Genomic DNA, 22,951 nt, shown 5'->3' with positions numbered 1-22,951 from the left:
TACTTTTTATTTTAGGTTAGTGTTAGTGTAGTGTAGTGTTTTTAGGGTACAGTCACATGGGCAGAGGTTCACAGCAAGTTTGCCGCTGGAAGTTTGGGCTGCAGCGCAAAATTTGCGCCATCTCAAACTTGCAGCACTCACTGTAAACCTCCGCCCATGTGAGTGTACCCTGTACATTCACATTGGGGGGAGGGGGCAAACATCCAGCTGTTGCAAACTCCGAGCATGCCCTTTGCCTGTCCGTGCATGCTGGGAGTTGTAGTTTTGCAACAGCTGGAGGCACACTGATTTGGAAACACTAAGTTAAGTAATAAACTTTCAAGTGTTTTGAAACCAAACTTAGTGTTTCCAAACCAGTGTGCCTCCAGCTGTTGCAAAACTACAACTCCCAGCATGCATGGTCTGTCAGTGCATGCTGGGAGTTATAGTTTTGCAACAATTGCAACAGCTGGAGGCACTGAGGTAGGAAACGGACAAGGTTTCCCAACTAGTGTGCCTCCAGTTGTTGCAAAACTACAACTCCCAGCATGCCCAGACTGCCCAGGCATGCGGGAAGTTGTAGTTCGGCAATATCTGAAGGATCATATGTTGCCGAACTACAACTTCCAGCATGCTTGGGCAGTCTGGGCATGCTGGGAGTTGTAGTTTTGCAACATCTGGAGGTCCACGGTTTGGAGACCACTGTATAATGGTCTCCAATCTGTGCTCTTCCAGATGTTAGAGAACTACAACTCCCAGCATGCCTGGACAGACTGAGCATGCTGAGATTTGTAGTTTTGCAACATCTGGAAGAGCACAGATTGGAGACCATTATACAGTGGTCTCCAAACTGAGGACCTCCAGATGTTGCAAAACTACAACTCCCAGCATGCCCAGAAAGCCAAAGGCTGTCTGGGCATGCTGGGAGTTGCAGTTTTGAAACTCCCAGAGGCAGCAGTGAGATCGCTTTACGGCGATCTCACTGCTGCCAATGAAGATGCCGCACTGCTGCCGGAAACCCACCTCCGGGACGCAGCGCTCCCGGGACCGCCTGGAGGACGCCGGGACCGCCGGGACCGCTCGGGACACCGCTCGGACGGGTAAGTGACGCCGGGGGACGGGTCAGGGACACTTAGCAGAGCGGTGTGTGTCCTGATCCCCGTGATCGGGACTCACACACCGCGCTGCTAAGTATTCTCATAGCGAAACGCTGCTATCAGCTAGTCAGATTTGACCAGCTGATAGCAGCGATCGCTGGGGGGGGGGGGGGGGGGGGATGAAACCCCCCGTGGTCGCATGGTAAGATGGCTGGCTATCAGTGATAGCCACCATATTACCGGGCGCTGCGGGATGCCGCGAGTAGTGGCAAAAATGTTCATGACGTACCTGTATGTCATGGGTCGGGAACACCTTGCCACCCATGACGTACAGGTATGTCATAGGTCGGGAAGGGGTTAATATTTAAAAAACACCCATAAAGCAGTGTTTCCAGACAGGGAGCCTCCAGTTTTTGCTAAACTACAACCCCCATAATTTCCAGACAGCCTTAAACTAGCAATTTAGTTTAGGAACAGTGAGACTCCAGCTGTTGCTAAACTACAACTACCATGATGGGAGTTGTAGGTTAGCAACAGCTGGAGGCACCCCTTTTCTAAATTACAACTGCCATGATGGGAGTTGTAGTTTAGCAACAGCTGGAGACACCCCATTTCTAAACTATAACGTCCATGATGGGAGATGTAGTTTAGAAAAAGCTGGAGGCACCCTGGTGTTAAAATGCCAGCCGCATCTACCACCAGCCCCCTAGCTGTTGCAAGTCTACAACTCCCAGCATGCCCTTACAGTGAGGACATGCTGGGAGTTGTAGTTGCAACTCTTGGGCGTGTGGTTGATGCAGGCCGGTGGCCGGGGCAGCAGAGGGCTCCCAGAAATATGAACCTACACTGTAGTTTCATATTTCCTGGGTGGTGCCGTGATTGGCCGAGACCAATCGGCCAATCATGGCACCACCCTGGAAATATGAAATTACAGTGTATTTTCATATTTCTGGGTGCCGGCCAGCTCTGCTGCCCCGGCCACCGGCCTGCATCAACCACCCGCCACAACTCCCAGCATGTCCTCACTGTAAGGGCATGCTGGGAGTTGCAGTCTTGCGGTGCAAGATGCACTGGGGCAAAAAGAGCAGCGGCAGGGGGAGATGAGCGGTGGTGGTGGGGGGGGGGGAGATGAGCGGTGGCAGGGGTGAGATGTAAGGAGGTCGGGAGGAGATGAGCGGCGGCGGGGGTGAGATGAGCGGTGGCCGGAGGGAGATGAGCAGCGGCCGGAGCCCGGGCTCCTTTATGCAGCTGTGATTTCATATTTCCGTCGGAGCCGTGATCTCAGCTTCCAGTGGGAAATATAAAATTCTGCTCTCCAAAGTCGTTTTGTAAGCCAGGTCCGGGCAGGCTTACATTTACGCTGCTTTGGAGGCGGTTGTGACTTTTTGTGCGATTTTCACTCTTGACAAATCCCTGACCACTGCAAAGTGAAAACTGAAATTTGATTTGGTAGGCTCTTTCGTGATTTTTTGCTTACAGCTAAAAGTTGCACAAAAAATTGCTTAGGCGCACATGCAACTTTTTGTGCGACTTTCGTAAGCAAAAAAAGAGCTCTAAATCCCTTGATAAATCTCCCCCATAAAGATTGCATGTAATTGTCCCCTATGGAGACTAAAAATCCCAATTTTTCCAATTTTTTTGAATAAAATATTGTAAACTATTTAAATGGATACTCTCATTAAACTGTATTTTTTATGAAAAAGATTATGCAAAAATAAATATCTTTCTAATATATGTTAATTAAACAGCTCGCTCTCTACCTGTATATGAAACAGGCAGAGAGTGAGCACAGCGCTCATGCGCGCGCACAAAATTTGGATATCCTCGCCCCCTGCATATCCCTCTCCTCACTCCAGCGCGTGAGCTGCAGTCTATCTCTGATACTAGAGAGAGAGACAGACGAGAGAGGAGACGGGCAGACGGAATTTATTTGCAGGGCACGGCAGCTCAGTCCTCCGACGTTCCTCCTCTCTGTATGGCACGTGTATAGCCAAACAGAGAGGAGGGGACTGAGAGGCTGCCGTCCCTGCCCCGTACTACACCTGTATGCCCGCTCCCAAGAGGGAGCGCAGCATACAGGAAGACGGGCAGAAACAAGCCCAGGCCAGGCTTCAGATGACGTAGCGCCTGCTGGGTCACGCCCACTTCCTGCCCTCCGAAGAGAGCTCAACACTGAGCTACCGAAGATGGCATTAAAAGGTTTTTTTTTTTTTTTTTTTTGTATTAAAGGTTTTTATTGGTATTAACAATAATAGTAACATTACAGCAAAAAGTAGATTGCAGAACAGCCTACAGATATGCAAACAGAATAGGCAAGTTGCAACACTTCCACAAATGTGAAATATAACATCAATGCATGTGTAAGAATACATGTGGAAACTCACGGTCGACAGTTGTCGTCTATATGAGTCACGAGATAGTCTCGTTTCATGTCGCAACCGGCAACTAGATAAGTTGACATGTTACGTAGGCGCACTTGGTAAATCAAATCGACATACAAGGGAGAAAGGGAGAAGGATAAAGGAGGGAAAAGGAAGAGGGAAAGAGAACAGAGAAGGATGCTGAAGTAAGGGTGTAGATGCAAGGGGGGTGCATACCTCAGGTGATCGCGTGCACGGACCAGGCCCCGACCGTCCAGCAGCTTGACATAACTAGGCGGGTCACACACCCGAGAAGAGATATGGACACCAAGTGGGGGCCAGTCTATGTGTGGAGCGATCTATATTCGGGGGAGGACACAAAGGAGGTCCAAGGATGCCATATCTGGTGGTATTTGGTCAGCTGCCTGGAGGAGTCGGCCAGAAGTTCCTCCATTCTGTGGATAGTAGACAACTCCTGCAGCCAGTCTGAGAAGGTGGGGGGGGGAGGTGGACTTCCACATTCTAGGTATCACCGATTTAGCAGCCAGCAACATGAATCTTATCAATCGAGAGGTACTCCTCGGCACCGATGGAGGGAGGACTGAAAGGAGAAGGGGAACAGGGTCAGGGGGAAGGCAAACTTCAGTCAGCCGGTAGATCAGGTTTATCACTTGGTCCCAAAAGGGAAGAAGCAATGGGCAGTGGAACCAGACATGGGACATGTTACCACCCCGCCCACCGCACCTCCAGCAGTGATCAGGCACTCCGGGGTAGATACGGGACAGGAGGGTAGGCACTCTATACCACCTTGTCAACACCTTGTAACAGGTCACCTGTGCTTTAGTGGAGATAGAAGTCTTATGGCAAGAAGAGATCGCCTGTCCCCACTCCTCGTCCGAGAGTGCACAGTTCAACTCTCTCTCCCAACCCATACGGAAGGGGAGAGGGTCATCACGAAGTGTATCTATGAGGAGAGCGTATAAGGTGCTAATCGGCCGAGCCGAAGCAGAGCCAGAGGTGCATAATCTCTCAAACGAGGACAGTGGACGGTAGAGGTTAAGACGCGCCCCTCTAGTAATGTAAAAATGACTTAACTGTGTATACTGATAGCTAACAAGGGGCGAGGGCAGGCAATCAGGGAGTATGTCAGATAACAACTTCAAGCCCGAGGGGGTCAAGAAGTGCGAGAAGGAGGCACCCACCGCTCTAGGGTAACACAGTAACTTAGGTGAGTCAAATGCTGGTGGAAATATCTGGTTTCCGAACACAGGGGACAAGGGGCCATCTGACCTATGTAAGAGGGAGTCCGGCAGGAGGGTGCGGTGTGTTCTGGCAATAGAGGACGTGACTGGCGGTAGCTCAGATAGGACAGCATTTGTCAATTGTGACCTGGGTAGCCATAGCAGTGTCTTAGGGTGTAAGCGTGCCGTATGGGCTTCCAAAAGTGCCCATTGCTTAGTAACCGGGTCATGATGACAGTCCAGCACTCTGGTCAACACGGCCGCCAGGAAGTAAAAGAGGCAGTCCGGGGAACCCAGTCCACCGTCCAGTTTGCGTCTGGAGAGAATAGTCTTCGCTACTCGAGGGCGCCCACCGGCCCAGATGAATTTCGATAGCAGGGTCGACAGGTCTTTAAAAAATAATTTGGGAGGGATAGCGGGGAGGCTGGAGAAGAGGTAAAGAAGTCGGGGCAAGATATTCATTTTGATTACATTGATACGACCCAGCCAGGAGAAGTCCTTCCTCTCCCATTTAGTCAGGTCTACTTTGATGGCGTGGAGTAGAGGAGGGTAGTTAACGCGGAAAGCGTCAGTCAACTTACTGGGTACTTGGACACCTAAGTATTTAAGGGAGTCTCTACACCATTTAAAGGGGAAGTTGTCTTTCAGTTGCCTAATTAAGGGCATGGGGAGGGAAACATTAAGTGCCTCGCTTTTGGCGGCATTAAGTTTATAGTTGGAGTACTTGGCAAAGGTGTTAATGGTAGAGAGTAAGGATGGGAGGGAAGTAAGGGGAGAGGTCAAGAAAAGCAACAGGTCGTCCGCAAAAGCCGAGCATTTGTGATGACCCGAGGCAACTCTCAGGCCCTGGATATTCGGATTGCTACGGATCGCATTAAGAAGGTGTTCCATGCATAGCACGAAAAGCAAAGGGGAGAGAGGGCAGCCTTGCCTCGTGCCATTGCAGATGCCAAAGGGGAGGGATAGCTGGCCGTTTATCCTAACCTGAGCTTGCGGGTCTGAGTAAAGTGACATGATGCGGGTCGCCATTAGTGGACCTAATCCAATTTGTGATAGAGTTGCCCTTAGAAAACCCCAATCAACACGGTCGAAGGCCTTCTCTGCATCCAACGACAGCAAGAAAAGAGGGGTCTTAGTCCTTTGAGCATGATGGATGACAGAGAAAGTCCTCAGGTTGTTATCTCTGGCCTCTCGGCCGCGGACAAAGCCGACCTGGTCGATATGTATCAGACCGGGCATAAGAGGAGCCAGCCTGTTTGAAATCAACTTGGCAAAAAGTTTTGTGTCCGTGTTGAGGAGGGAGATCGGTCTGTAACTCTGGCACAGCAATGGATCTTTCCCCTCTTTGGGGATCACCGTTATAAAAGCCCGTAAAAAGAAGTGGGGGGGGGGTGAGGTCTCAGAGATAGCATTAAAGGCCGAGAGAAGTGGTTGGGTCAATTCTGTAAGGAGGAGCCTGTAGAACTTGGCCGAAAAGCCATCAGGGCCAGGGCTCTTACCTGCAGGCAGAGATTTCACAGCTACGCTAAGCTCCTCCAAAGAGAATTGCTGCTCAAGCATAGAGATACTATCAGGTGAAAGGGTCGGGAGGGCTGTAGCGTTGAGGTAAGAGGCCAGGGATGACAGGGCAGATGAAGGTGAGCGTGTCGAACATGGAGCCGGTAAGTGGTATAGTGCGGAGTAGTATTGTCGGAACGCATCGAGAATTTCTGGCGTGAGATGTGAAAGAGAGTTGTCAGGCTTATGAATAACAGGAACAAACAGGGATGACCTCTTCTCTCGTAGTGCTCTGGCCAGAAGTCTGCCCGATTTGTTCCCCCACTCATAGAAGGTTCTGCCAGTGAGCTGTTTATAGTAGCGATGTTTCTCATTCAACAGGGACAGCAGCTCCTGTCAAATGCGTAGGATATCACGCAGTGTATGCTCATGTTGGGATCTTTTGTGCTGCAATTCTAGGGTGCGGAGATCAGCGTGAAGGGAGGTCAGTTTTGCCGATTTTTCCCTCTTCAACCTCGCCCCATGCCGGATTAGAATGCCTCGGAGGACGCACTTCAGAGCCTCCCATTTAATCAGGGGGGAGGAGTCATCAGAGCAATGGTCAGATTGGAAGTTTGCAACCGCAACCTGGAGGTCCGTAAAGCACAGTGGATCTATCAGGAGGGTTTCATTCAGCTTCCAGGTGGCATGGGGTTTGGGGAAGGAGGGAAGGGCGAAGGACATAAAGACCGGGGCATGGTCTGACAGGGTGGTGGTGCCGATGGAGGAGTGGGTGAGGGAGGGTAAGAGATGGTGAGGGCAGAAAATGTAATCTATCCTGCTATAGGATTTGCGGGGATGGGAGTAGAAGGTATAATCACGTCCGCCAGGATGTAAGGCTCGCCATGTATCACTTAGCTGCAACCCGTGGAGTTTGGCACGGAGGGCTCGCAGTTTTCGAAAGGATAGAGTGGAGTGGCCGGTGGACGTATCGAGCAGCGGAGAGATGGGGAGATTAAAATCTCCACAAAGTATAATTTGTCCAGACGCAAAGGCGGTGAGTCTATTCAGAACACTAGTGAGGAAGGGTACTTGGGCGTGGTTAGGTGCATATATGGACGCTACAGTGAAGGCCTGGCCCGAGATTTCACAATTGACAAACACATATCTAGCTGCAGGGTCAGAGATGGAGCTCAATATCTGGACAGGGAGGGACCTATGAAAAGCTAGGGAGACTCCCTTGGTCCTGGCCTCGGGGTTGGTGCTGTGTACCCAGGACGAGTAGTATCTTGTGGGTAAGGCTGGTATATGGAAGTCTTTAAAATGGGTTTCCTGGAGCGCCAGAATGTGGGCTCTGGACTTGTGAAAGGAGTATAGTACTTGGGATCTCTTCTCAGGTGTGTTAAACCATTTTACATTGAGTGAAACTACGGTAATGTCAGCTGCCATGGGTAGAATAGCAAAGCATAAGGAACTCACCAATGGCCCGGGGTCCAATCCGCACACACCACCAAACACAGCGTTGAAGGCTACAAGTGCACCACCTACAAAGAAACAAGAGAAGTAGAGAGGGGAAGATTAGAAGTAGAAAACATAAAGTAAACAGCACTCGTAAGGGAACAAGTGCAGAGGGGCTAAGAAGAGGGGCCATAAGGGCCGTAGAAAGCACTAACAGAGCCAGTCTGAGTGCTCGACTAATGGGGTAGCGAGGTAGAAGCACCAGCAATCAACTAGGTCAGAAAATTCGTAGCGCTAGGGCCTAGGGCCAGTTGGTGCAGGAAGGGATTCCCCCCACCATAGGGCGGGGGAGAAGCGGAAAACCAACAAGGGCAAGGATGGACAAAATCGGTTAGAGACCATATGGGTCAATACAGTGTGGGAGGCAGAAAACTAAAATCAACAAGTCAAACAATCAAGGAAACGAGGACAGAGGCAGCGGGGTGTGGGGTCTCCAGGGTATAGGCAGTGTAGGAGAGGAGAGGGAAAGGGAAGGAAGACTAAGGGGGGAACTCTATGGGGAGGTCAAATCCCAGTCCTAGGGTTCAGCGAGAGCCCCGACCAGGAGCAATAAGGCAGACAGAGGCTGTCTACAGGGAGACCGTCTAGCATGGTGAGCAGTAGGACAGCAAATAGAAACAAAATCAGCCAGACACCACAACAGCGGTCTTGGGTGGAGCAGATCAGGTCTTGTGGCCGTATCTCCGTGGCATGTTGTCAGGGGCATCATCTCTGGGTCTCCTTGTAGAGTGGCGGATGTCCACCGGGCGTCTCGCTGACAGAGTAGTCGGGGAGTAGAGCTGTTCCCAATCAGGCAAGTCCACTGGAGGCAGCTTGAAGGTAGCCAAGAATTCCGGAAGGTCTTCGGGTCTCCGCAGAGAGCCCACTGTGGTGCCATGTCTAGCCGTAAGGGAGAAAGGATATCCCCACCTGTATAGAATCTTGGCGTTCTGGAGTATTGTCAGGAGGGGTTTTAGTGTCGCCCTAAGGCAGAGGGTACGTAGAGAGAGGTCCGGGAAAATATGCAGTTCAGTCCCCTGGAACGTTAAGGCCTTTAGGGCACGTGCTTTACGCATGATGTCTTCCTTCAAAAGATAATGGTGGACCCTGCAAATTACGTCCCTGGGTTTAGAGGGGTCAGGACTCTTAGCTTTGAGGGCTCTATGTGCCCTATCCAACTCCAGCGGGGTATCAGTGGGTCTGTGCAGAATGTCGTTAAAGATGGTCTGCAGGGTGCGCGCCAGGTCTTGCGGACCCACAGACTCTGGTAAGCCTTTAAGGCGAATATTATTGCGCCTGTTGCGATTGTCCATATCATCGACTTGGTCCACAATTTGGGATTGTTGGCGCAAGAGGGATGTTGTAGCGGTTCTCAGAGTGTGGACTTCTGCAGAGATGGAGGCGCGGAAAGTCTCGAGCTCCGATACCCGGGTGGATAGTTGGGTCACCTCATGTTTGACCGGAGCCAAGTCCTGGCGCCACGTCTTTTTCATGTCAGCTGCTAAGGATAGCATGTCCATTTTGGTGGGCAGCAGGGCCAGTAAGGCCTGCAGCTCAGGATGATTTTGAGGGTATCAGCAGCTGCCTCTGGGCTTGGAAGTACTGGTGCAGGCAAGAGGCGCGGTGTAGGCGCCGCAGTCGGTCCATCAGAGAGTCTCTTATCAGGTTTGGGTGGTTGCGGCTGTGGGCCCCTATCCCTAGGGGACCGTCTCGAGTCATCAGAGGAGGAGTTGTCAGCGTGGAGTTTTTGCTGAGAGCGCTGTTTTGATGGTGTTTTAAACAACTTCTTCTTCGCAGGGGGCTGTCTCCCCAGTAATCAGGCACATCGCCATTAGTGTGTAGGGACTCATTATCAGAGTGGGGTGAGTCAGAGTCCATATGGTGAGAGGGGACAGTCGTAGGAGATGCAGATACAAGGAGTGGGGAGTCACAGGCAGCTGAGGGAACCAGAGACTGGTCCAGTATTTCAGGCAGCACAGAGGGGTGAGCAACAGGGTGAGGGCGGTGAGGAGGAGGGAGTGCTCCAGCAGCAGCCGAGGGGTTGACAGTTGGGTGTGGGAGTATTGCAGGCAGAGTAGGGGTTAACTGCAGGAGAGCTTGGGCATTGGTGGCAGTGGTTGGCACAGGTGCCCCATGCAGGGAGGGGACAGGTCCCTGAGAGGGAGAGGATGCCGCCATCTTTAGTAGGGAGAGCTCCGATGCGTGTGCGGGCACCGTGTGGAGATCGGGACCTAGGTCAGGGGGCCGAGCACTTACTTCGCTCCTCTTCTGTTTGGGGCCGGTCAACGGAGCCTCCGATGAGTCACTGGGGAGCAGTGAGGATCCCGCTGCCGTGGCGCAGCGCTCTCTCTCAGGCAGAGGCGCCCGCGGGACTGACAGGTGTGAGGCTGTGTGAGGAGACGTAGGCCTCGTTCGGGTCTCCGGCGCCTCCGCTGCAGACCGCGGCTTGAAGAAGGAGGAAATGAGAGGAGCAGGGACCGGCACTTGCGGGTGAGGTGTCCTCTTGTGTTTGCGCCTTTGTCTGCCTCCCATCGGCAGTATTATAGCCCTTTTTTTCGTCGGCCCTGGCGGGAGCTCACGCTAGATGCTGCCGGTCGCCAGCGCGTCAGGCCACGCCCCCTAAAAGGTATTTTAACGGGGATTTCAATAAAAAAATAATACAGGGATAGAGGTGGTTAGTGTCAGGGACAGATGGGGAGGGGGATTAGGGAAAGTTTAGTTAATGATAGCTTCACTTTAATAATATTTGGTATTACTACGTGCGTAAATGTTCTAACTATTAACCTGTTGGGGGCGAAGGGCGTATGCATACGCCCTTACGTCCTGGTACTTAAGGACGAAGGGCGTATCCATACGCCCGTGGGAATTTCGGTCCCCGCCGCATGCCGGGCGGGGATATCGATCAGCAGGCACCCCGCGCAAATGCCCCCCATGTCGGCGATCGGCGCAAATTTGCGCCGATTCCCGGTCATACGGGATCTCTGGTGACCCGGAATATTAGGGGGATCGCGGTGGTCTAAGACACCTACGATCCCCCTGAAGGGATAGGAGTAAGGTGGCAGGGGTGCCACCCCTACAATTGGTCGTCACAAGCGACGACCAATAGCAGATCGGGCGGGGGGTTAACTTTCGTTTTCCTCGTCCTGCCACCCCACAATAGGCGGGGCAGAACGGGGAAACCGAAGGGGACCAGGCGCCGAAGATCCACTTACCCATCCGGAGGTAGCAGGCGACGGTGATCGGCGGGTGGCGATGTCGTGCGGCAGACGAGGACGGCTCCCTGGATCCTACGGAAGCCGGTAAGTTGCCTAGCAACATCTGGAGGGCTACAGTCTGAGACCACTATACAGTGGTCTCTAACCTGTAGCCCTCCAGATGTTGTAAAACTACAACTCCCAGCATGCCCAGACAGCTGTTTGGGCATGCTGGAATATGTAGTTCTGCATCAGCTGGAGGGCTACAGTTTGAGACCACTATACAGTGGTCTCTAAACTGTATCCCTCCAGATCTTGCAAAACTACAACTCCTAGCATGCCCAAACAGCTGTTTGCTGTCTGGGCATCCTGGGATTTGTAGTTTTGCAACATCTGGAGGGCCACAGTTTGGCAATCACTGTGCAGTGGTCTAAAAACTGTAGCCCTCCAGATGTTGCAAAACTGCAAATCCCAGTATGCCCAAACATGCTGGGAGTTGTAGTTGCGTACCACCAGCTGTTGCATAACTACATCTCCCAGGATGCCCTTCGGCGATCAGTACATGCTGGGAGTTGTAGTTTTGCAACAGCTGGAGGCACACTGGTTGGAAAATACTGAGTTAGGTAACAGAACCTAACTGAAGATTTTCCAACCAGTGTGCCTCCAGCTGTTGCAAAAGTACAACTCCCAGCATGCACGGTCTGTAAGTACATGCTGGGAGTTGTAGTTTTGAAACAGCTGGAGGTTTGCCCCCCCCCATGTGAATGTACAGGGTACATTCACACAGGCAGGTTTACAGTAAGTTTCCTGCTTCAACTTTGGGCTGCGGCAAATTTTTCTCCGCAGCGCAAACTCCTAGCGGGAAACTTACCATAACACGCCAGTGCGAATGTACCCTAAAAACACTACACTACACTAACACAAAATAATGGGTAAACACTACATAAACACCCCCTTACACTGTCCCCCCCAATAAAAATGAAAAACGTATTGTATGGCAGTGTTTCCAAAACGGAGCCTCCAGCTGTTGCAAAACAACAACTCCCAGCATTTCTGGACAGCCACTCACTGTCCAGGCATGCTGGGAGTTTAGCAACAACTGGAGGCACCCTATTTGGGAATCACTGGCGTAGAATACCCCTCTGTAATCCCTAATTTAGTTCTCAAATGTGCATGGCGCTCTCTCACTTCGGAGCCCTGTCGTATTTCAAGGAAACAGTTTAGGGCCACATATGGGGTATTTCTGTACTCGGGAGAAATTGAACTACAAATTTTGGGGGTCTTTTTCTCCTTTTACCCCTTATGAAAAGGAACAATTGGGGGCTACACCAGCCTGTTAGTGTAAAAAAACGAAAAATTTTACACTAACATGCTGGTGTTGCCCCATACTTTTTATTTTCACTAGCAGTAAAAGTAAAAAAAGCCCCCCAAAATTTGTAACACAATTTCTCCTGAGTACGGAAATACCCCATATGTGGGCGTAAAATGCTCTGCGGGCGCACAACAAGGCTCAGGAGTGAGAGCACACCGGGTACATTTGAGGCCTAAATTGGTGATTTGCACAGGGCTGATTTTACAGCGGTTCTGACATAAACGCAAAAACATAAATACTGACATGTTACCTCATTTTGGAAACTACACCCAGCACGGAACGTGACAAGGGGTATAGGGAGCCTTAACACCCCACAGGTGTTTGACGAATTTTCATAACATTTGCCTGGGAAAATGAAAAATTAATTTTTTTTCACTAAAATGCTGGTGTTACCCTAAATTTTTCATTTTCACAAGGGAAAATAGGAAAAAAGCCCATCAAAATTTGTAACCCCATTTCTTCTGATATAATCCAAACCATACAGGGCACTATAAGATACTAGGTAACACACTGGTGTACCAATAAACAACTAGTCATACCCAAAAACACACCAGAACAAAGAGAATTTGATGAAAAATAATTGATACTTTATTGAACATATGTAGGTAAAAGCAATTAAAATGAGACAGCAGCAAAGCAGAAGAGAAAAAAATACACTGACTGTTACATAAACCTGGTATGTAGAGGCAGGGGATGTGCATAAATATATTGGTTAAAGTGACTGGTGCAATCTATATGGCCAACACCCAATGTAATTTTGCCCAGATAAGAGGTGGAATAGTCACCCTGTCACAATACACACACCCAATGTAGCACGTCAGACCCCAACGTCGTTTCGCCATGAAGGCTTCCTCCCTGAGGAAGCCTTCACGGCAAAACAAGGTTGGGGTCTGACGTGCTACATTGGGTATGTGTATTTTGACGGGGTGACTGTTCCACCTCTTATCCGAGCAAAATTCCTTGTTTATGCCATTTCAGCTGGACTCCGGTGAGTTTTTGGTTACCTTGCCTCTCACCTTGGGTTCTCTTCATTGGCCGGTTTTCAGGTGGAACACTCGCCCAATCTGCTTTTTCCTGTACTATTTCCTGTACTACAGGGCCGGTGGCGTTTGACATCACGCCTTTGCCCCCGTGTGACGTCACGCTCCGCCCCTCAATGCAAGCCGACGGGAGGGGGCGTGATAGCTATCACGCCCCCTCCCGTAGACTTGCATTGAGGGGCGGAGCTTGACGTCACACGGGGGCAGAGGCGTGACGTCACACGCCGCCGACCCTGTAGTCGCCCATAATCATACCCGGAGCGAACACGCTCCGGGACTGATTACAAACGGGGTGCCGCGTGCATGATCACGGGCATCCCCAGCTGGACTCCCGCGATCAGGCATCTTATCCCCTATCCTTTGGATAGGAGATAAGATGTGTAAGCACCGGAGAACCCCTTTAAAGTGACAGTGGTCAGATTTGCAAAAAATGCTCCCGTCCTTAGGGTCATAATGGACTCCGTCCCCAAGGTTAAAATGTAACATTAATTACACCGCATGGCAGATGGCTTGAACATAACAAAAAGTCACAGAAATACCAAAATCCAGAATTTCTGATTTTTGTTCACTTCATATACCAGAAAAAAAATGAATAAAAAGTGATCAAAAAGTCCCATCAAAACAAAAAAAAATAAATAATAATAATAATTAGCCCTAACCCTGCTCTGTATACGGAAAAATAAAAGTGTCAGATGGGTCAGTAGTGGACATAATTTTTTTTAACCCTTGAAGGACACCAAGTTCAGACCCATATGAGGGCTTGATTTTTGCACCACCAATTGTTTTCTTTGTAATGACACCTTTTATTTTACCATACAATCTACAGCTCAACCAAAAAATTTTTATTTATAGTGGGAAATTGATAAGAAACTTGCAATTTTGCAACTTTTGGGGGTTTTGTTTTTACGTGGTGCACTTAATGGTAAAACTGATGTGAACTTTACTTTGTGGGTCAATACGACTAGAAGATACCCATCTTTTCATGCTTTTTTACTTTTGAAAAAACAAAATTAGTATGTTTAAAATTGTCCTATCCTGACCCCTATAACTTTTTATGTGGCTGTATGAGGGCTCATTTTATGCACCGTGATCTGTAGTTTTCATCGGTATCATTTTTGCCTATATGTCACTTTTTGATAACTTCATTATTAATTATTGTTTTTTTTATGGGATGTAATGTGACCACAAATCAGCAATTATGGACTGTGGTATTTTTTTTACGTTTACTCCGTTCACTGTTCAGTGAACATAATAGATCGGACATTTCCGTGCGTGGCCATACCAAATATGTTGGTTTATTTATATATTTATAACAGCCGGTCCCGGGGTCTGTGATGCGAGCACAGCTCCTGCACTCATGCCCTAGCCTCGGCAAGACTCAGGGTGTATAGGTAAGTCCCAGGCGCCCATGGTCTACCTGTACGCCCGTCCTCTAAAGGTTAAAGTAGTAAAACAAAACCTATATAAATTGGGTATCGTTATAATTGTATGGACCTACAGAATAAAGATCATGCGTCATTTTAACCGTAGAAACGTGATCCCCCAAAAGTTGCAAAATCGTTCTGGCCCCACGACATTTTTTTTAGGCTTCGCTGTAGATTTTGTGGTTAAGTAAGAGGTGTCATTACAAAGTACAATTCGTCTCGCAAAAAACAAGCCAACTACGGTTCTGTAGGTGGAAAGCTTAAATATATACGGCTATTAACTCCTTAACGACGAAGGACATATATTTACGTCCTGCGCCGGCTCCTGCGCGGGATCACGGCGATATGCTACGGGGTCACCCGGTGACCCCGCGTCATATCACGGCGGTCCCAGCGACCATCAGTGGCTGGGACCCGCGGCTAATACAGGACATCACCGATCGCGGTGGTGCCCAGTATTAACCCTTCAGACGCGGCGATCAAAGCTGACCGCCGCGTCTGAACCGAAAGTGAAACTATCCCGGCTGCCAGTCGGGCCGTTCGGGACCGCCGCGGTGAAATTGCGGTGTCCCAAACTGCTTACAGGACACCGGGAGGGACCTTACCTGCCTCCTCGGTGTCCGATCGGCAAATGACTGGTCCGTGCCTGAGATCCAGGCAGGAGCAGTCAAGCGCCGATAACATTGATCACAAGCATGTTAATACACGCCAGTGATCTGTGTAAGAGATCAGTGTGTGCAGTGTTATAGGTCCCTATGGGACCTATAACACTGGAAAAAAATAAATAAAAAAAAAGTGTTAATAAAGATCATTTAACCCCTTCCCTAATAAAAGTTTGAATCACCCCACTTTCCCCATTAAAAAAATAAAACAGTGTAAATAAAAATAAACATATGTGGTATCGCCGCGTGCGTAAATGTCTGAACTATAAAAATATATCATTAATTAAACCGCACGGTCAATGGCGTACGCGCAAAAAAATTCCAAATTTCAAAAAAGCGTATTTTTGGTCACTTTTTATACCATTAAAAATGAATAAAAAGTGATCACAAAGTCAGATCAAAACAAAAATCATACCGATAAAAACTTCAGATCACGGCGCAAAAAATGAGCCCTCATACCGCCCTGTATGTGGAAAAATAAAGTTATAGGGGTCAGAAGATGACAATTTTAAACGTATAAATTTTCCTGCATGAAGTTATGATTTTTCCCAGAAGTGCGACAAAATCAAACCTATATAAGTAGGGTATCATTTTAACCGTATGGACCTACAGAATAAAGAGAAGTTGTCATTTTTACCGAAAAATTTACTGTGTAGAAACGGAGGCCCCCCAAATTTACATAATGAAATTTTTTCTTCAATTTTGTCGCACGATTTTTTTTCCCAGTTTCGCCGTGGATTTTTTGGTAAAATGACTAAAGTCACTGCAAAGTAGAATTGGTGGCGCAAAAAATAATACATAATATGGATTTTTAGGTGCAAAAATTGAAATTGCAGTCTACGATTAAGCACTTTTGTGTGAAACGCGTCAGACGTTATCCTCTGTCAAGTGTCTTCTGTGAATTTTTCTATATAAAGAACAAGCTTTTAACCGCAAGTTCAGCGCTGGACAATCCCTATTTTCTGCAAAATTGAAAGCGTTATGATTTTTAGAAGGTGATGAGGAAAAAATTAAAATGCAAAAATGGAAAAACGCTGAGTCCTTAAGGGGTTAAAGAAAGAAAAAAGAAAACATTTTAAAAATCAGCTTCATCCTGAAAACTGCGAGAAAACACAAAATCTCCTGTGTGACCACAGTCCAAACCTATCATAGCTTTATTAGTACTCACAGTAGTAGTGCTATACACAAAATATATGTGTAGATAAACATACACACATCTCCCTACGTATACAATGACAGTGAGGACGCAGGACACACATAACAGTACCGCCTCCCCCCGCCCTCTCCTTCTGCTGGAGAACCACGTGACCCCGCTCCGCTTTTACCAACTTCCGGGCTCCAGTCACCTGACCCAGTTCCCGTCACATGACCGTGTTGCACTTGTCAGCTGTGTGTCTATGCAGAGAGGTCACGGGGAGCGGTGTAGGATTGCGCTATCTGTCCGCTCCGGTACCGAGCCCGTAGAGGAGGTGAGTGATGAGGACGGGTGAGATCGGGGATGTGCTGTCTGCAGGGGAAGCTGTCATGGCGACTGTGCGGCCTCGTCTGCCTGTGCTGGCCCAGTGGCCTTGGCTGTTGGGAGTCCTGTGCCTTTAATGCCCCTTTCATCTGACATGTAGCCTGGGCTCATTTATACAGAACATAGGCAGTGCTGTGTGTACAGCAGGTACTGATATAATGTATATGAAGTGTCACACAGCTTGGGTTATTAAGTCACTGTTCACACTGTGTGCGGTATTTATGCTCCAGGTTTAATAGGCGAATTGGTATTATGTGCATCTCTGGAGCCATCAGCTGGGAGGCAGTGAATTGTGTTTTTTTTTATTTTTTATTTTTTTTATTACAATGCAGCCTTTTCCAAACAGTGCGTCTCCAGCTGTTGCAGAACTACAACTCCCAGCAAGCATGGACAGTCAAAGGAGCTGTAGATTTGCAACAGCTGTAGGCACGCTATTAGGAAAACACTAAGCTAGAGAACTGTATGAATCATTTCTCTAAGACAAAGAAGTCCTTACTGGGAACCTCCAGCTGTTGCAGAACTACAACTCCCAGCAAGCATTGACAGTCAAAGGCCAAAGGAGCTGTAGATTTGCAAAAGCTGTAGGCACCCCATTAGGAAAACACTAAGCTAGAAAACTGTATGAATCATTTCTCTAAGACAAAGGAGTCCTTACTGGGAACCTCCAGCTGTTGCAAAACTACAACTCCCAGCATGCCCGGACAGCCGTTGGCTGTCCGGGCATGCTGGGAGTTGTAGTTTTGCAACAGCTGGCGGTCCACAATTTGGTCGCCATAGCTCTAAGGCAGAGTTCTTCATTTATGGCTCTCCAGCTGTTGCAAAACTATAACTCCCAACATGTCCCTGAAGCGTTCACATTGCTGGGAGTTGTAGTTTTGTTCCAGCTCTCTAAGCTGTTGCAGAACTACAATGCTCAGCATGCATGCTCTCTGCAGAGAAATCCTCATTGAAAGCCGCACAGTTCTTGCGTGAATTTGTTTTGCAGATTTCCTCCCGGTGTTCAGTAGAAATAACCTGCAGTAGATCCAACTAGTGTGAATGAGAAGTAGAACCTTCTAGAATGACTGATACCCTTCCGTCTATGAGGAAGTGCAATATGATGTGGTATCTGGCGTCCCATGACACATACTGGGAATTAAACTAAATGAACATTTTAGGAATCTTTAGCTGATTTGAGCAGGAGAAATTTGGCACAGAATTTCACTGCAGCTTTCGCTTCTTTCAAAGTAGCGGAGGAGAAATTCACAGGGAATCTGCAACAAAACCTCCTTGATACTCGTGGATTTAGTTGCTGCAGATATTTACAAGAATCCATGGCTGATTATTATTTTTTCTGTGGTGTGTGTTGACTAAGCATATGCTTACAGAGACATAAAAGGAGAGCTCCTGGATAGAAAAATGTATCGACCCCCCCCCCCCCCACCCTAAACATAGGACATAAGTGTCAGATCACGGTGGTTGGGGTGCAACTACTTGGCAATCCCCTCCCCCCCCGAGTGATCACCCGTCCAGCACCCTGGCTCTCCTCCTGAATGGGGCACGTCAACCACCGCAGGAAGCCGACACTCTTCCTCCATGCAGCTCTATAACAGAGCCAGAGATGCCCAGTGCAACGCTCTGCCCTTCCATAGAGATAAAATGGTAAAATGACTAAAGTCACTGCAAAGTAGAATTGGTGGCACAAAAAATAATACATAATATGGATTTTTAGGTGCAAAAATTGAAATTGCAGTCTACGATTAAGCACTTTTGTGTGAAACGCGTCAGACGTTATCCTCTGTCAAGTGTCTTCTGTGAATTTTTCTATATAAAGAACAAGCTTTTAACCGCAAGTTCAGCCCTGGACAATCCCTATTTTCTGCAAAATTGAAAGCGTTATGATTTTTAGAAGGTGATGAGGAAAAAATTAAACTGCAAAAATGGAAAAACGCTGAGTCCTTAAGGGGTTAAAGAAAGAAAAAAGAAAAAATTTTAAAAATCAGCTTCATCCTGAAAACTGCGAGCAAACACAAAATCTCCTGTGTGACCACAGTCCAAACCTATCATAGCTTTATTAGTACTCACAGTAGTAGTGCTATATACAAAATATATGTGTAGATAAACAGACACACATCTCCCTACGTATACAATGACAGTGAGGACGCAGGATCCAACTAGTGTGAATGAGAAGTAGAACCTTCTAGAATGACTGATACCCTTCCGTCTATGAGGAAGTGCAATATGATGTGGTATCTGGCGTCCCATGACACATACTGGGAATTAAACTAAATGAACATTTTAGGAATCTTTAGCTGATTTGAGCAGGAGAAATTTGGCACAGAATTTCACTGCAGCTTTCGCTTCTTTCAAAGTAGCGGAGGAGAAATTCACAGGGAATCTGCAACAAAACCTCCTTGATACTCGTGGATTTAGTTGCTGCAGATATTTACAAGAATCCATGGCTGATTATTATTTTTTCTGTGGTGTGTGTTGACTAAGCATATGCTTACAGAGACATAAAAGGAGAGCTCCTGGATAGAAAAATGTATCGACCCCCCCCCCCCCCCCCACCCTAAACATAGGACATAAGTGTCAGATCACGGTGGTTGGGGTGCAACTACTTGGCAATCCCCTCCCCCCCCGAGTGATCACCCGTCCAGCACCCTGGCTCTCCTCCTGAATGGGGCACATCAACCACCGCAGGAAGCCGACACTCTTCCTCCATGCAGCTCTATAACAGAGCCAGAGATGCCCAGTGCAACGCTCTGCCCTTCCATAGAGATGCTTTGAGGGGGCGTGTTGGCCATGGCTTTGTGCGGTGTTCAACACGTCCCATTTAGGAGATGAGCCGCGTGCCGGACGGGAGACCACGAGAGGGTCCCAGTGGTCGGACCCCCCGCGATCTGACACTTATCCTCTGTGCTTATGATCCTAAGTTTTTCTATCCTGGCGATCTCCTTTTAAAGAAAAACTTTTGACATGTCAAAAGTTTAGATTAGCAGGGGTCTGAGTGTTCAGACCCCCACTGATCAGGAGAATAAGTCTGGGAGAAGTCTGCGCTGCCACATGCTCCTCTTCCTGCTCTGTGTCACATGATCGAGACACATTTTATAAACTTACATTGCAAGTGTGTCTCCATCACGTGACATGGAGCCAGGAGAGAACACACTGAACACTCAGACCCACTGACTAAAATTTTTCACTAGGACACGTTAAAAGTTTTTTTTAAATGACAGTGACCAATTATGTCCAATACTTCGCTCCTCTATGATCTTCAGCTCCAGCGTGGGGAGACACAGGCACACTGGGCGATACAGTTGCCAAGGCAACCTGAGCAAGCTGTGAAGTTCCATGCATTTGCTCTTTTCTAATGAACGTGACCAGTGCACAGAACTTCATAGAATGTGATATGGTTGCCTAGGTAACTATACACAAGATTGAAGTATTGGACTTACACTTTAACCGCAGTCAGAAACCACACAGTTTCCCCAAAAAGCAAAACCTTGATTCCAATGGGAGATGGTGAACAGCGCAGTAAAAGAGGTGGCATGTCCTTTCTTCTTGGACAGTCCCGATCTAAAGCTTCTATTAAAATAGGTATAATAGGGGTTTCAGGACACCATACCTCCCACAGCCCCCACATTGACAGCAGCTCGAAGAAAACCTCAGTGCTGCACTTTACACGGGCAACGTTTATGCCATGTGCACGTGCCCTCTAAAGTGCCAAGTATGTGGGCGATCACCTTGATAGAATAAAAGCTCTGTATTCTCCACTCACTCCAGGTGGACTGGATACGGGGCCAACACAACCATATAAGAATGAGCCCTCAGTTATCACGATAGAGCGACATGACTGGGACTTAGTTTATGCTGAATTCTAGGATTATTTCTTCATCTGTTTGGTAATACTAGACTTCTACCAATGTTTTAAAGTGAAGCAGAAAAGTCACAAGAAAATGGCGGCCTTGGCCCATGTTCAGTGCTTGTAAAGCAGTTCATAACTTTCACAACAGAGTGGCTTGTGAGTGAGAAATTGTAACTGAAACTTAGAGATGAGCGAACTTACAGTAAATTCGATTCGTCACGAACTTCTCGGCTCGGCAGTTGATGACTTATCCTGCATAAATTAGTTCAGCCTTCAGGTGCTCCGGTGGGCTGGAAAAGGTGGATACATTCCTAGGAAAGAGTCTCCTAGGGCTGTATCCACCTTTTCCAGTCCATCGGAGCACCTGAAAGCTGAACTAATTTATGCAGGAAAAGTTATCAACTGCCGAGCCGAGAAGTTCGTGACGAATCGAATTTACTGTAAGTTCGCTCATCTCTACTAAAACTCTCTCAGAAAAGATAGGGGGACAACCATTATGGCTGTAATTATACTTCTCCACATAGTTGTCACTACGGCTGAATCAACTAATCGATTAATCGGCAACTAATCAATTTAAAAATAGTCGTCAACTATTTCCATAATCGGTTAATCGGTTGGTCAATTAGTTAGTCAGCCAAGTCCCCCCTCCCTCCCTATTCTAACTCACAAATTATCCTATTTTCCTCTATGGTTATTTTTATCAGATTAGTCGATTATTTGTAACAATATTTGACCAAATAATCATTTATGAAAAGAATCGCGGTCATTCTGAGGCTTTAAAATGGCAAATTGGCCTTGTTTACATTTGACATGTCCTGGCCAAACCATTCTGCATGACAAATGACTGAAAATGGTTAATTCTATGATCCAAAGTGATCACTTATCCACAGGATATGGAACAACTAACTGATCCAAGGGGTCCAACCACTGAGACGTCGCCAATTTTGAGAACAGTTATCCTGTGGATTAGGGATAATATTTTTGGGCCCTGTTCACCTCTCTTAGGCTGGGTTCACACCACGTTTTGCTAAATACGGCTCACGTATACGGTGGGGGGGCGGGGCTTAATTGCGGCGCCCGCACTCAGCCGTATTCGGGAACCGTATTTAATGTATGTCTTTGAGCCGACCGGAGTGAACCGCAGCCTCCGGTCGGCTTCGTTTTCGGGCGTATGCGGTTTCCCGACCGCAGGCAAAAACGTGGTCGACCACGTTTTTGCCTGCGGTCGGGAGACCGCATACGGACGAAAACGAAGCCGACCGGAGGCTGCGGTTCACTCTGGTCGGCTCATAGACATGCATTAAATACGGTTCCCGAATACGGCTGCCGCGATTAAGCCCCGCCCCCCTCCTCCCAACCGTATACGTGAGCCGTATTTAACAAAACGTGGTGTGAACCCAGCCTTATACTATAAAAAACAGAAGTGAAGCCCCCACCCATGTTCTTCCTCCTTTGGAAGCAAAGGAAATGTGACTGATGTAATAAAGCATGTGAGCACTGTGTCTATTAATGAAGCTTGCCGTCCTCCCCACTGTACAATGCCGCCTTTCACTAATCTTCTTTTTTTCTTTTTCTTAGGACACATTTATCTCTACCAAGTTCTCCCTCACCAGCATTGCACAATCCAGAGACTCCTGTTTGTTACTTGTTAAAGGTAAGAAAAGGGACTGGAATGAACCGAACTGGGGCAGGGCAGACACATATTTACAGAAAACATGCATCTTGTTGTGCCATCACAGGACTCCTCAGGTTGTGAAGGACACAAGGAAGGAGTTACCTAGTTCTTTGGTTACAGTCCTGATATATATGGTTAAAGGTTTAGTCCAGTGGTGAAAAACGTATCCCCTATCCTAAGGATAGGGGATAAGTTTCAGATCGTGGGGGGTCCGACCGCGATCTCCTGTATGGGGCCCCGGCTCGCTGGGCAGATAGTGCGTGTTGACCTCCACACGAATTGGCGGCCGACACGCCCCCTCAATACAACTCTATGGCAGAGCCGGAGATTGCCGAAGGCAGCACTTGGGCTCTGCCATAGAGTTGTATTGAGGGGGCGTGTCAGCCGCCGCTTCGTGTGATGGTCAACATGCCCCCTTCCCGTGCACTGTTGAGGGTCCCATACAGGGGATTGCGGCGGGGGGGGGGGGGGCCAGCGGTCAGACCCCCTGCGATCTGAAACTTATCCCCTATCCTTAGCATAGGGGATAAGTTTTTCACCACTGGATATCTCCTTTAATAATTAAAATTGA

General features: G+C 48.2%; 1 protein-coding gene across 1 annotated transcript in view; it reads left to right on the top strand.

The window, feature by feature from the left end:
- Nucleotides 1–16,658: 16,658 nt before the first annotated feature.
- The window catches only part of ATP6V1H (ATPase H+ transporting V1 subunit H), a 128,083-nt gene continuing 121,790 nt past the window's right edge, over nt 16,659–22,951 (top strand). The window contains exons 1-2 of the mRNA XM_056521916.1: nt 16,659–16,811; nt 22,284–22,359. The gene's annotated coding sequence lies outside the window, so the exon portion shown is untranslated. The remainder of the gene's footprint in view (nt 16,812–22,283; nt 22,360–22,951) is intronic.

The sequence above is a fragment of the Hyla sarda genome, chromosome 5, assembly GCF_029499605.1.
Source record: "Hyla sarda isolate aHylSar1 chromosome 5, aHylSar1.hap1, whole genome shotgun sequence".
In the NCBI taxonomy this organism is placed as follows: domain Eukaryota; kingdom Metazoa; phylum Chordata; class Amphibia; order Anura; family Hylidae; genus Hyla; species Hyla sarda.
Note: the sequence above shows the minus strand (reverse complement) of the source record. Positions and strands in the feature narration are given on the sequence as shown.